This window comes from Adiantum capillus-veneris, chromosome 6, assembly GCF_014529385.1.
Source record: "Adiantum capillus-veneris isolate H3 chromosome 6, ASM1452938v2, whole genome shotgun sequence".
NCBI classification, from domain to species: Eukaryota; Viridiplantae; Streptophyta; class Polypodiopsida; order Polypodiales; family Pteridaceae; genus Adiantum; species Adiantum capillus-veneris.
The window spans coordinates 97,736,000-97,751,196 of NC_140936.1; the positions used below are offsets into that span (position 1 = coordinate 97,736,000).

Genomic DNA, 15,197 nt, shown 5'->3' on the forward strand with positions numbered 1-15,197 from the left:
GAGAGATAGATAGATAGATTTTATTATCGTCCTCGGAGGTCAAATATGACCTATGGGACCAAAGTTACATGTGATGTAGTATGTGTATGGCTGATGAGTGACTCTCGATGCTCCAAAATTGTAGTGATGAGAGTCGCAATGGAGAGCCCACACTTTGGCTGGGAGAGGAAAGTGTGTAGGTCTAAGTTATGGCTGAAAATGTGAGAGAATCAAGTTCGGATGTGATCAAAAGCTGAGCACTCTAGTAGTGTGTGGTACTCAGACTCTCGAACTTGTAGTGAGCATAATGTGCACAATCGATTTGACTCTTCTCCATTGCCCCAACGCCCTACCTCGCATCGAAGGAAATGGGAGCTAAGCCGAATTGCTGCGATAGTGCGTATCACGGACAAGGGAATAGGCTCAAGCATGTAAGTGTGAGTACGGTTTCCTCTCTCAGCGAAGAACATGGTTTTGTAGTTGGGGGCAATATAGGTGGTGTAATGTATGAAGCGTGACCCACCGGATTTCTCCCAAGCCGTAACACATTGGCGTTGTAGAAAATCTTCATTCACTTGAGAGTCAATTGAATCATCATGTAGCAAGTGTAATGCATCCCATCTCCCAAACCACTTCATTATGTCTTGCATCCATCCCGTGCTCAAGATCTTGCTTTTATGCATCTTTTGAACTTTTTTGCTTGCTTCCCATGCAATTGTAGGAAGTCGATGTGAGGGGTTTTGGCGCATCTTTATCATGTACTCCACAACCCTTTCCATGCCCATAACCTCAATTGGAAGAGATCCCGACTCAAGAAGTAGGAGCATATATGGTGTTTGTGTCTTAACTTGGAGAAAGTTTGTAAGAAAACGCTTTTGGACATTCTCAAACTCTTTCCAAGTAGACTTTGAGATGCTCCCGCCCCACACTTCAACTCCATAAAGAAGAACCGGTGTCACCAATGCATCAAAAAGATACTTCTTGAGAACCCAACACTTGATGTTTCCCGCATTACACATGTTCTCAAATGCATAATATTCTCTCTTTCCCGCTTCCAAACGACGCATAGCACATTCATGCCACTTGTGATTGGATGGAACCTCAAGGCCAAGGTACTTAAAGCTCTCAACAACTTCAAGTGTCTCGTTGTTGTACACAATGCATGGCTTCTCCTTATGGTTGGTTTTCACAAGTATAACCTTTGTTTTGGATTCATTTACAATCAGCCCACTATGCAAGAAAAAGTTCTCAAGGACAACCAGAAGCTTTTGTGCATCTTCTAAAGTGTGTGCTAGAAGCACTACATCATCCGCATACAACAAAAGCATGATTACCGCATTGCAAATAGTGACCTCTTCAATGCCTTCTTCTTGCATAAAGTCAAGTACCATTTGTTCCAATTGATCGATGCATAGACCAAAGAGAGTTGGTGACAATGGACATCCTTGTTTAACCCCAATAGTGCTTACAAATTTTTTTGAAATTTCTCTTCCCATGCGCAATTGACAAATCACCTTCTCATAGATTCGAGAAACCACAAGCATAAACTCACTTGGCACTTGGAGTTCTTCCATCCTACTCCACAAATTGTTATGTGGAATCATATCAAAGGCTTTCTTAAAGTCCACAAAACAACAATACAATCGCTTGCCTTTCAACCGACTTTCCTCCATGAGAACACGAAGAGTGACAAGATGATCAATGGTGCTATGGCATCGACGAAAACCCGCTTGTCCCTTTGCACACTTGTCATTCTCTTCAGCCCAATCACTCAATTTCATCTCCATTATGCACCCAAACAACTTTGCCATAAGAGACCCAATCATTATAGTCCGGTAGTTGCTTACATTCTTTACATCCCCTCGTTTATGCAAAGGCTTAACCCAATTAGTACTCCAATCATAAGGCATACCATGTTGAAGTGAAAGGTTAAACATATCACACATCCACTCATGGGTAAAATCTCCCGTCCATTTGATCATCTCCGGCTTGATACCTTGAAGATCTCCCGCTTTGCGAGTGGCCAACTCTTCAAGGCGACGGCATACATCCTCAATAGTAAAAAAAGATGGCATACATGGGAGAACCATAAAATGGCATTTTTTCAGTATTTTCTTGCTCATATAATTGCCTACAATGTGTGTACATATCCACTAGGCTCAAGTTACCAAAATTCTCAACCCGCTTGCCTCTCAAGTTTCTCCAAAATCTTCCACATGCATGTGCCTTTTCTTGGACTTGAAATTCTTGTTGATTTACTTCCCATCTTCTTCTCTTCTTTTGAATCAATGCCTTGTATGTATGCAAATGACTTCGATAGTTGTCTTTGTCCATAGTTGCATCAAGCTTTATCAAGGACTTTCGAGCATCTTGACATTCTTTATCAAACCACCTTTTGCATGATCTATCTTTGTTGATACCATGGAGATGCTTTATGGCAAAGCATTCTTCCGCACAAGAACAAATAGCTTTCTTGAAAGCTTCCCATTTAGTTTCCAATGGTGCATCACATTGAAGCTTTGTCATCCATAATTTTTGCTCAACCATTTCAATGTACATTGGTGCCCGTTTGAAATCCATACATAGTGATAACTTCTCTTTCCTTTGGCTGCAATTATCATGCTTAGTTGCTTCTCCACATGAAAGGTCAATACATAACGTGCGATGGTTGGATTCCGGGGTCCATCGACCAAACATAAAACTCTTTATGCGATACATGATGGCTTCAGAGAGTAGCATATAGTCAATCACACTATCCCCATTATGTCTCCTACATGTAAATCCATTGGTTCCACTCCACAAAGATACACCATCGGCAATGAGCATACCCGTGCTATTACACATGTGTAAAAGTAACTTTCCATAGTGATCTGGCTCTTTCTCATCCATTGAAGTACGATCATACAAGTGAACTTCCTCCAACTCCCTTGAAATGTATGGCATATCAAATTGTTGAGTATCATGTTGCAATGTTTTTGTGCGAGCATTCATATCCCCAAATACAATAACATCACCTTCACCTTTGAAATAAGCAATGTCCTCTTCGAAATCAGAAAATGGTTGATCTCTATCCATGCAAGCATAAAAGGGAGAATCATGATGAGGAATGTAGCAACCGGCTACAAAAATGGGTGCTCTTTTTGGTGTCATAATTTTCAGCCATACATAACGTTTGTACTTGTTATCTTTCACAATTGATACAAAATCTTCCAATCCTTTCTTAACCATACATGCTAACCCTCCTTGTCCTCTTCGTTGCTTGAGATTCTTTGACCACATCAATGAATGTACATTGTAATCCTCCAAGCCGTTAATCCTTTGTGTATCATGCTCCCAAGTTTCAACAAGAAGTACAACATCGGCTTTGCTTGTTAGTTCATCAATGCCAACCCCCGCATTCCATGGGTATCCATTACAATCCCAAAAGCATATTTTCAATTGTAACTCGGTCTCATAGGTCACGCATCCCTATTTTCTTGAGAGACTTGCCTCCTCCTTAGGCACATTTTCTTCATGAGAGATCTCCTTGTTTTTATTATTCTTTTCCTCATATGCCTTGCGACGCATATTTTGTTGCTTAATAGTGCGATCTTCACATACAAAACATTTTGTATCCCTCAAATAGATCCAACTATTATCAAGGAGAGAGAGAGAGAGAGAGAGAGAGAGAGAGAGAGAGAGAGGGACACCCTCATTCTCAATTGAAGCTAAGAGATGCCTCCCAGTGCTCCACTATTTTTTCCTCTCCTCATAGACATACTTCACTTAACTAGTCACCTTTTGTACCTTTGATGTCGTGTGTGAAGAAGAAGGGAAACATGATGCAAGAAACAAGAGGGGAGTGTAGAAACTTAAGTCTAGAATGATAATTGCATAATTGTAGTAGAGAGAAATAGAACTCTCATTAATGAATAGAAAACTGAATACTCTAATACAATGGATCAGTGGAGCATGTAGCTCTTTATATACATGTGGAGGTAAGGGCTAACTCCCAAGAGTTGCTCCATAGTTAGGGGTAGCAATTTAAGGGAGTTGATCTAGGCAGAGATTTAAGGGTGAGGTAAATTATGGGTGGCTCACCCTTCACCTAAAAGTCATGTGGAAAGGGACTTTGACAATCCCCCCTAAAGGGTGAGCTACTCCTTGAAATAAAAGAAATAGCTGCAAAGATTGAACCAACCTCTGAATACAAAAAGGAAGTCTAATACATAGCTCTAAAATAGAACCCTTCAAGGACAGGGGCACCTGAGAGGGACGAGGTTGAGGGCACCGCATGAGGCAGTTTGCTTGGCTGCAGGAACGGATTTTGTCAAGAAAAAAGTCCAATTCTCCTCATTGCTAACATACGCGAGCTGCAAAAAATTCTCTTGGACCAAGTCTTTCAATAAATGATGACTAATTTTTATATGCTTTATCTTTGATGGAAAAGAGAGGGATTCAGCCAAGGTGATGGTCGATTGGTTGTCGTAGTGGAGGATGACAGGGTCATCTGTCATAGAAAAGAGCAATGTGAATTTTGAAATAAGCTCTGGTAGACATAGTGCTTCACGAGAAGCAAGGGCGGCAACAACATATTTCACTTCAGTGGATGATTGAGCGATGGATGACTGGCACTTGGTTTGCCAGGAGATAGGGTCACCTGCAAGGTTAAACACATAACCTCCAGTGGAAAAACAATGTGGGTTATCACGGGCTCAATTTGCATCAACATATCCAGAGAGGGATATAGGAGTACCTGGATCATAAGAATAAGTAAGCGTGTATCCTTGTGTAGTGCGAAGATAATGTAGTGTAGGCTTAGCAGCTTGTTTATGTACTTTGTAGGGTTTAGCCAAAGAGCGAGAAAGCATGTGTCCAGCATAGGATAGATCAAATCATGTGCATGATATTAAGTAGCGGATCTGGCCACAAAACTTAGGAAAATGGAATTCAAGAAAATATAAGGCATCAGCATGAGTGTAGGCATGATATTCTGGTGCAAGCTTGTGCTTAAGAGGGAGAGGGGTAAGCTCATAGGATGATGCAGATATACCATAATAAGTAAGGAGTTACTCAATGTATTCTGCTTGATAGAGACTAATGGTTTTGCGGATCAGATCACGCGTCACTTGTATGCACAAGAAATAAGACATTGGGCCCTTGTGAGTGACGGAAAACTCTTGGGAAAGGCAATCTATGGCTTTCATAATGATATGTTCGAAAGTGCCTAATAGAGGAATATCATCAACAAAGAGACCAAGTATGGCCATACCTTCAGCATAACACTAGATGTAAAGGTTATAGTCAATTTGGAGGCGCTCCTAGCCACAACCTATTAGGTACTCATGCATCCATGTATACCATTCTCGAGCGGATTGCTTGAGCCCATATATGGGCTTGTTGAGTTGGTACACATGATTTGGATAAGCTGGATTGGCGAAGTGGGGTGGTTGAAACATGTAGATGAGTTCACAGAGAACTCCATGAAGAAAATCCGTTTTGATGTGGAGACAATGTAACAGAAGATCAAACTTAGTTGCAAATGCAACTAATAGGCGAAAAGCGATCATGTTAAAAACAGGGAAGTATGTGCCAAAATAATCGACGCCATATTGTCGTGAGAAACCATGAGATACTAAACGATCTTTGTAGCGCTCGACAGTGCCATCTGCATGATTTTTTTTTTTCAAGAGCCACTTACAAGAAATGATGTTGTGATGCTACGGTGGGTGGAGGCACCAAAATCCATGTGTTTTCTTCTTCGAGAGTGTCGAGCTCCTCCATGATCGCTGCATGCCATAGAGTGAGGTTAGAGCATTTGCAATAGAGAGTGGGAGTGCATCTTCCGAGGGGTTACGTGGTCCTATTGTGGTGCGCTCGTCCAGCATAACAATGGAAAAAGCCGTTAGATATCTTGGATGGAGCGGGTGCAAACACGGTGGCTAGAGGCAGCATGATCCAGCTCAGGAGGATGTGGTGAGGAGCCATTTGATGAGGCGGTAGGGGAAGAAGTGGCAGAAGCAGAGGATTGGGGTTCTACTTCATCAACATCAAAAGGCATGGGGATATGAGGAGGAGTTGCATGGGATTTTGGAGCGGGAACATGTGGTGGCGAGGGTGGTGGTGTGGAAAGCCAGGCACATTTGGCTGGCTCGCGATAGGGAGCCACACAAAGATTTTCTGGAGGGAGGCTTCTTTTGCGTGCAGTTTGATATGTGCGCACCATGCTTGGCGGTGGAGGTGATAAGAGGGCACTTTGGGAGGTCGCTGAAAGACAAGAGCCGATGAAGAGGGGAAAAGGGGCTGCGTGAAGAGTTGGTGGGAAACGGAAGTGTGCTGCAGGAGGTGAAAGAGAAGATGGGAATGGAAGGAGGGATGCACCAAGAGGTGTAGGGGCTGGTGGGGCAACATGTCTAGCTACAGAAGGAGTTGCACCATGAGGTGGAAAAACTGTCGGGTGTGGGAGAAGAGGTGCGCTAATGACTAAGGTGACTTGGCGAGTAATAGAAGGGAGAGGGAGGGTTGTGCCATGAGAAGTAGAAGTAGCAGAATCAGTTTGTTTAAGTAGGGGTGTGTGAAGAGGTGGAGGAGGCACCGAATGTGGAGGTAGAAGTGGGCAATTATGGCCTTTTGAGAGAGTTAATGTAGGAGATGAATTTGGCACTGAGTGAGGAGAGGTTTGAGATGGGGGACGTTTATGTGAAAGCTCAGGTGAAGTATGAGATGAGGGTTTTACGGCTATTGAGAGATTACCTAAGAGGAGATAATCTTCGTTGAAAATTATAGAGAGGGCGAAGAAAATATTGTTGGTGGTGGGATGATGAAGCCGGTATGCTTTCAATCCAAAGAGATCTCCAAAGCTCACAAAAATAGCACGACGTGCGCATGGTGCGAGCTTCAATGGAGGTTGCGTGTTAAGAGAATAGGCAACACACTCAAAAATGCGTAGGTGACCAAGATGAGGAGGGTGGCCGAACCAAAGTGTATATGGCATGGTTAGCGGGTTGCATGTAAAGGGAATGCAATTTTGGAGATAGCATGCTGTAGTCGTAGCCTCCTCCCAATATGAGTTGTAGAGGCTTTCCTGGAGCATCATTGCGCGTGCAGCTTCAAATAGCTTGTGATTTTTTCTTTCTGCACGACCATTTTGTTGTGGGTGGTCGGTGATGGTGAATTGTTGTTGTATGCCGGCTTGTTGACATAAGGTGGCAAAATCTTGATATTTGTATTCTCCGCCATTGTCGGTGGGAAGAATCTTGATGCACCTATCAAGACAATTCTCTACGAGTGCTTTGAATTTTTGAAAGCGTGAGACTGTAGCACCTTTGTCTGCTAGATAATATGTGAAGGTGTATTTTGTGAAATCATCAATGAAGGTCAACATGTACTTGTTGCCTGTGAGTGATGTGGTAGTCAGAGGGCCACATAGATCTGAGTGGATGAGCTCAAGAGGTGGACTAGCACGTGATTGAGAGACTGGGAATGGTGCATGATGTGATTTTGCGAAGATGTTGCCTTCACAAAGCGTGATATGTCTGAGCTACTTTCGCAGACATAGTGCTAGGCAGCGATTTGTGAGAGAGCGAAGCACATGCTGTGAAATGTGGCCTAAGCGATAATGCCATTTGAGTGTACTGTCATGAGATGATGCAGAAACTGATGAGGCTAATGCATGTAGAGGTGTAGAGTTCCTTATGGGGTAGAGGCACCCAACCTTAGGAATATGGAGATTGTGGTGGTGACCATCCTTTGCCTTGGTAGTGATGAAACATCCATTGGCAATGAATTTGATGTTGATGCCGGTTTTAGTGAGTGTATTGACTAAAATGAGGTTCTTCTTGACTGTTAGGATGAGGTAGATGCGCAAGAAATTACGATTTGAGGTCCCGTGGGAAGAGTGATGTGGACATTGCCATAGGCCTTCGCAATTTGAATGCTATTATCACCCAAACATACTTTTAGTGGGTGCTCAAGATATGTGAGATGAGTGAGCCAGTCAGCATGATATGTCATGTGATTAGTAGCTCCAATATCAAGTAACCAAGTATCAGAAAATGAGCTTTCAATAGTGCTCGCATAAAGATGCATAGGATAGGGTGGTTGCTCTTCATAAGTAGATATTTCTGCTTGAGGTATATCAGCATAATGAGCTTGGCTATTATAAGAAATACAGTGCCTAGGCCCCCCTTGAGGGTAAAAGGAATAGTTATGAGAAGGTGCAACAGAGTGACGGGGAAGCTATTATGGTTACCTTGTTAGCGCGGTTGACGACAATCTTTAGTAAGATGCCCAAATCCATTACAGTTTGTACATTGCTTTGGATTGGGATTTGTGCTGCGTTCTCCTTGATGTTGAAGTTTCCATGCCATGTATTGATTATACTGACAAGGTTGATTGAAGTTTCCTTTGCAATGATTCTGATGTTTATGATGTATTGCCGTTGTAATCAAGGCTGTAGATTTTGATGATCCACTAGTTTGATCGCGAAGTGTCTCCTCTTGCTTGATCTTTCACACCAAATTTTGGATCTGTAGGTTTACCGAGGTGGCCTACGGGGTAATAAAAGCTCGCCAAGATGCAGGTAAGGCCGCTAAGAGAAGCATACTTTGCAGTTCTTCAGGGATGAGCAGCCCTTGTATATGATAAGTTCATCAAGAATTATCTGCCATGCTTCTACAAATTTAGGGAAAGACTAACCTTCAGACATGGTCGTGTTGACTAGTTTCTTGAGGAGAGAAACCTGGTAGACCAAGTGAGTATGCTCTTAGTTCTTCTTGAAGAATTGCCAAATGGCATTGGCCATCGCCAATTTCTTGACCATTTGGACCTGTCGATCGTGGTAGTGGAGAATAAGCTCCATCATTGCATTATTGTTTTTTCTTTCCCATGCAAAATAAAGATCGGCGATGCCCTAAGGGTCTTTCTCTTTGCGTAGGTCGGGTTGCTCGTCGATGCCCGATGTGACCTCCCAAAGTTGCAGCAGCTGCATGAGGTACAGTTCCATCCTAAATTTCCACACTTGGTAATTTGAGCCATTGAGCTTGTCAATGACGTATTTCGGTTTATGGGTAGATGTAGATGATGAAGATGAAGCTTGGTTAGCCATCTTGCGAGGTTCCGGGCTCCTCGAAGATCGAAGAGGGTGATAAATAGCTTCTAGTGTGGATTAATTAGGATTGAATGTAATTAGCGCTAACAAAATAGACTTAGGCTCTAAGTTGCTCTGATACCATGTAGAAACTTAAGTCTATAATGATAATTGCATAATTTTAATAGAGAGAAACAAAACTCTGATTAATGACTAGAAAACTGAATACTCTAATACAATGGAGTGGTTTTGTAGCTCTTTATATACATGTGGAGATAAGGGCTAACTCCCAAGAGTTGCTCCATAGTGAGGGGGAGCAATTAAAGGGAGTTGATCTAGGGAGAGATTTAAGGGTGAGGTAAATTATGGGTGGTTCACCCTTCACCTAAAAGTCACGTGGAAAGGGACTTTGACAAGGAGAGCATTCTAGATGCATACGCATGTATGCCGCAGAGAGTATATGGCATAGAGAGAGAGAGCCAGAGATATTGGAAACTCGAGTGTCCACCAATAGCCCTACAAAAGTTAGAAGTCTAGACATAGACAAACAAAGACCTTGACTTGGGAGACACACTCTTGACCTTGCACTTCCATCTCAAGAAATGCCCATACATGATATATAGCTATAGACCAGGAAAAGTAGAAGCGTTGGGGAGCTTCTCTGTTGCTCGCCCTATTGGCCATTATGTTAAGCACATTGGCCTGATTATCCCTCATCTATAGAGCCTATTACCGAGGGAGAGAAAAATTACAGCAAAGACTAGCCATGCACATCACCACCATGGAGCCACCTTCGCCACATAGAGATGAGTCGAAGGAGAAAAGGAAGAGTAGTAGTCTCTAGACTAGCGGATTCATCGGAGAGAGAGAGACAGAGAGAGTGAGTGCCCCATGTTTCTTGACTATCGAGCTTACCCAGATCATGGTGCCTCATTGATTTCTTGAGAGCGTTCCTGTCGTCCACTAACATCTATACCAATCAAAGAGTATACATTAAAAAGAGAAGAGGCATCACTAAGGCATTACCGTTTGAGAAAGGCCAGAAAGGAAAAATATGCTTAATCACGTAAGTGTGTGTGTGTGTTTTCTACGACGTCAAAACATTCTTCTTCTTCTTCTTCTTCTTCTTCTCTCTCTCCCCGCAGATTCACTAGTTTCATCCACCCGGGATTCCACCGGGCAAGAAATTCGGGAGGGTCCACTCTTTCATGTATCGTGAAAGTTGAACGAGCAGACTGAATGAGCGTGCGCCGTGCTCACTCCCACGGCTCCTCTCTCTCTCTCTCTCTCCCTCTTCGATCTCTATCTCTCTCCGCCCCTCTCCCGCACAACCCAGAAGCGCGTCATATCTCATGGGGAATCCTCACTATCCCATTTTGCTTTCTACTCTCCATGTCCCTTTCACGAAGGTAAGGACCAGTCTAGTGACGTATGTGTCATACGTGTACACATGCAAAAATAACTAAACAATGGTATATATAATATCTCTTCACAGCAATGCAATGAAAATTATGCTGTCTTAAGATTCTACATCACACTGAATTCTAGATACAAACGAGCTGAAGAGTTTGGGCAAAGACAAGATTGTAGATACTCTTTCATTTTGAGCGAGCGTTTACTACATGCTCTTTTCTTTAAATGTTTGTAAGAGAACAAAAAGACGCACTTTGCACAATTAGAAGTGCCCAAGGCACATGAAAAATGCAAGGGGATCACTCAGAGCTTGCCGCGAACCCGTTTCTTTTTTGGTGGGGCGGGGGGGGGGTGTGGTTGCACGAGGTCTTGCGGTAGGACCAATGGAGGGGGTTGAAGGGATGAAATCTCGACAGCAAAGGATGACAACCAAAACATCAGCTTCGAACGCATGATGCGGTATTTGAACACGACCGACCGTCGTGAGAGACTCATGCCCTATCCACACACACATGTTCATTTGGTTGTCGAAATGGGGAAAACAAAAACATATAAGGTAAACAAAAATGTTGAAAAGTAAACTAAGACCTAAAAAGTAGACTCGAACACATCTAACTATTAAGCTTTGTTTGGTGTTTTGTGTCTTAATTTCCTCCCATTGATTAGATCATCCATGCTTCCTTCAATAACCTGTGTTACTTAGTCGTGAGGGAGTTCAAAAGGTCCTTTCTTCAGGGGCAATAGGTGTGTAGAGGCCGAAGAGCTGACATAAGCAAAGGTCCTTCTGCCTCCTCCCAACAAGAGGAGCTTTAGTAGTAATGCACACTTAGTGCATGCACCAAAGAAGGTCTCGAATAACTTGCTCTAAAGTCCATTGTAAGGGGAGAGGCTATGAAATCCATATACGTCTTAGATGCCAGACGTGTTTCCAATGTCCTCCAAGGTCAAAGTATAGACTCAATCAAAACACCGCGGTTGACGTGCATATTGCCCTTTGTGATCACTTTCCCTTGGTTCTCTCAAACTTGAATTGCTCATCTTAGCATGGACATCAAAGACCTCTGATGGTTAATAACAGTCTTTTCTCTCATCACATGTTTCAGGATGAGGTTAGTTCTACTTAATCACACATGTAATGGATGTTGAATGTCATCTCTTGGGAAATGGCAAATGTTTTGCTCTTGAATGCAAGATTTATCAGACATGTGGGGAAGTATGTAGCGTAGTCTAGAAAGCGTGAGATATTTCATGGGCTATCCGCATGATAAGTATAGACCTCCTTAGTCCTCGAAGCGGATATTTGAACCACGGTGGGTGCGAAGGTCTACTATATATATATATATATAGATATATATATATCTTATACTACGATCGGAGCTCTTTTAACCTCGCCTTATCCAAGAATCCTCAAGCCACATAAAGTTTCCAACATCGTTCAACCGGAGATGAGGTAGATCGGATGATGAAAAATTCAATCAACTTGCATCTGAATTGTTGATAGATTGCCACCTTCGGCCGTGCCCTAGTACTCCACAATTTAGACTGGAGGACATCATCAATCTATGAGCTAAGTACCCATTATTTTGTTATTTACTTTATTTTTCTCATTAATTCCACATATTGAGCATACATCTATTACTACATAGTCATTTTTCTATTTTTTTTAAAATATATACATATATACATAAAAAGAAAAAAAATAAAAAGAGAAAGAAAGAAAGAAAAAGCACGCAATCATCACACACCTTCCACAGATACTCATAGCTGCTGAGCACCATGCTAAAGTAAAACAATCTCTCACTTATGAACGCATGCGAAGGCAAGAGTTGGAAGATAAATTATTACATTCTACACGCATAGAATCTACACCGACACCAAAGCAAGACAAAATTAACAAAAAAGCCATCACTTGCAAGGATTTTGATGGCACTAGAGATGCTAGAACAGTTCTAACATGGGTTAGTCAATTAGATGACTATTTTCAGGATGAAGACTTGTTTGAATGTGAAATGGTAAATTGTCCATCAAATCATTTCAAGAGTAGCGTTGCATTGTGGTGGAACATCACCAAACAGCATGGTAAAAGACCACGTATCTGGCAAGCATTCAAAAAGTTGTTTTAACCTCAATTTTTTTGCCCATTTTATATAAAGCTAAAGCACGACGCCAATGGGATTTAATTCGATAGGGTCAAAATGAAGATGTATATGGCTACACTGATCATCTTTGGAATTGTTTAGTTCAATTGCAAGCTATTGAACATGTCAGTGGTAGAAAATTAAAGCGTAAGTATATATCTGGCTTAGCACTATAAATTGGTGCTGAGGAAGATATGTTTGAATTGGGTTTACTATCAAAGGATATTAATTTGGCCCTTAATGTGGAGAAGAAGAAAGATAGACAACCCTCGCACATTGAGAAAACTGCTAGACTAACCATAACAAGATAAATTTTTTCTCTCCTAGCTTTGATAGGAACAAACATCAAAGCCGTACCTTTTTCAAGAGATGCAGATTTGACAAATTTGCTACAAATTCTCAACCCTATGGCAACAACAACATCAACACACAACAAGAAGACAAACAAAATTATTCCAACCAACGTCCTGCTCAAAACTCTAATGGTAACAAGAAGGTGAAGTGTTTGAAATGTTTCCAATATGGTCACCATGCATATAAGTGCCCAAAAAACACTATGGCCCTAAGACCATAGGGTCTACATCATACTAGAGAGGAACCTATGGCCTTCAGGCTAGAGGATAGCCCATGGGTCCATGTAGAAGCTCTCGAAGAGCATTTGGACCATTCAAGTGCACCAAAGTATGCACTATGGTAGCTCTCTCTATCTCTATTGCTATTTATCTCTTTCACTCTAGATCTCTCTTTGTATTTTACCTCCTCTCTCTCTACCCCCTCTCTATCTCTCATTCTCTCTCCACTTTCTAATGATATCTATCTTGGTACTTGTCTCTGTAGATATCAATATATATCCCTTTTACTATGCTATATCTATTTATCTTTCTTTTCTATATACATATGCTCATAGTTTGGTAGAATGCATGGTAGAGATTAATGGTACGTAGTCCTATCGCATTAATCCTACATGCTAAAAATGGTAGAGGTGCTCGAGCTATTTGATTTGAGTGCAAGGTTGCAAATAACCAATTTCGGAGATGTAAGTTATGTTGTTTTCTAGCAAACTTCGTTGATGTGGATTTGTCTCATGAACACTCACTTTTGAGTTGTGTTGTCCATTTTTGGCCATAAAAGGCAGGCCATAGGTTTTATTACTCGTCATACATTTTGTTTATTTTTGGGCAGGTGCTTCATAGTTTCCATGGTGATGTTTTGGGCTGGCATGTGCTTGTAATCACTTTAATTTGAGTTGTGGTGTTGTGAGAATTCTTTTGGTACAGCTTGTGCTGCTCACTTTGTGTGTTGAGTGCTATTTGAAGACATTTCTATAGAGGTACCCTTGTTCTGGTTTTTCAAATAGTGTTTTGGTACCCACCACTAAGAGAAATTGCTTCAAGTTACCTTCACTGGTTTTGGGAGCCATGGAATTTAGTTTTCCAAAGTTTCATGAAAAGGAGAAGGAATCTTCGAAAGGTTTCATTGTGAAATTGGAGTTTTCTTTCCTTCTTACTGACAATCATAGCCCAACATTGGTGCTATGAGTCTTCTACTTTTGTTTGGAGAGAGATGCTAGAGAATGGATCGAAGGCTACAAAAAGGAGCTCAAATCGGCACAACCTCCTCATGTTCTGAACTATGAAATGGTAGGACATGATTTTCTTAGACACTTTCAACATGTGGAAGACCCGAAAAAGATATAGCAGTCTATTTAAAGCTTAGTACATGGTGAAATCTAGACCATAAAAGACTTTGTGAAGGCCTTCAATGCATTATGCACAAAATGGTGTACATCTTTGTGGGTTCAAATTCCTCTAGAAATGTTAAAGAAGGATCAGTTTCTTGCAACATTGAGAATAAGTCTACACTTTAAGGTGTAGCTCAAGAAATCAAAAAACTTTGAGGAAGTTGAAATTGCAAAAAATAAAAAGTGGAAGGTAGAGCATCTTAATCAACTTGGAGTCAATGTCAAGCTTGCCAAAGGTTGAAGTGAAATATGCAGAGCAACCAAGGGTTCTCATTAGGGAGCCAAGTGAAGATAAACAAGATTCTTAATATGTGAATGCTTTTCACAAGGAGACACAAGAGGTGGTAGATCTTATGAATAATCTCAATGCACATATGATGGGAAGTGGACAAGGCCAAATCTATGGATATGGTTGTCTCTATAAAATGATTGAGGGTTTTGTACGTGGTACAGGAAGAGGCATGATTGGAAGAGGGTAGTTTCAATGCTACAATTGTGGTGAATGGGGTCATATGAGGCCTCAATGTGACAAACCAAAGAGAAGGCTGGTGATATGTTTCTTGTCATAGTAGTTTAGCCATTTCAATAATCCACTTTTGGTTAGCTACTTAACATAAGCGGTTGGGCTTTTTAAGTCTGATTAGGGTTGGCTGCTTAGGGTAATCGACCTTTCCTTTGCCTGCTTAGGAAATTTTTAGCTCGACCATTTTCATCTGCTCTGAGTAGTCGCTTATGGTTGGTTGTGTTTGGCTGCTTAGGGCTAGTTTCTTAGGTTTTAGTTAATCAGAGTTAGGTTGTTTTGGTCTATTAATTGAGGGCTAGCCGTACAGTAGACTAACATACTCTCTCTCTCTCTCTC

At 41.6% G+C, this 15,197-nt stretch overlaps 1 pseudogene; it reads right to left on the reverse strand.

The window, feature by feature from the left end:
• Nucleotides 1-5,279: 5,279 nt before the first annotated feature.
• LOC147455951 (uncharacterized) lies at nucleotides 5,280-6,952 on the reverse strand (annotated as a pseudogene).
• Nucleotides 6,953-15,197: the final 8,245 nt, after the last annotated feature.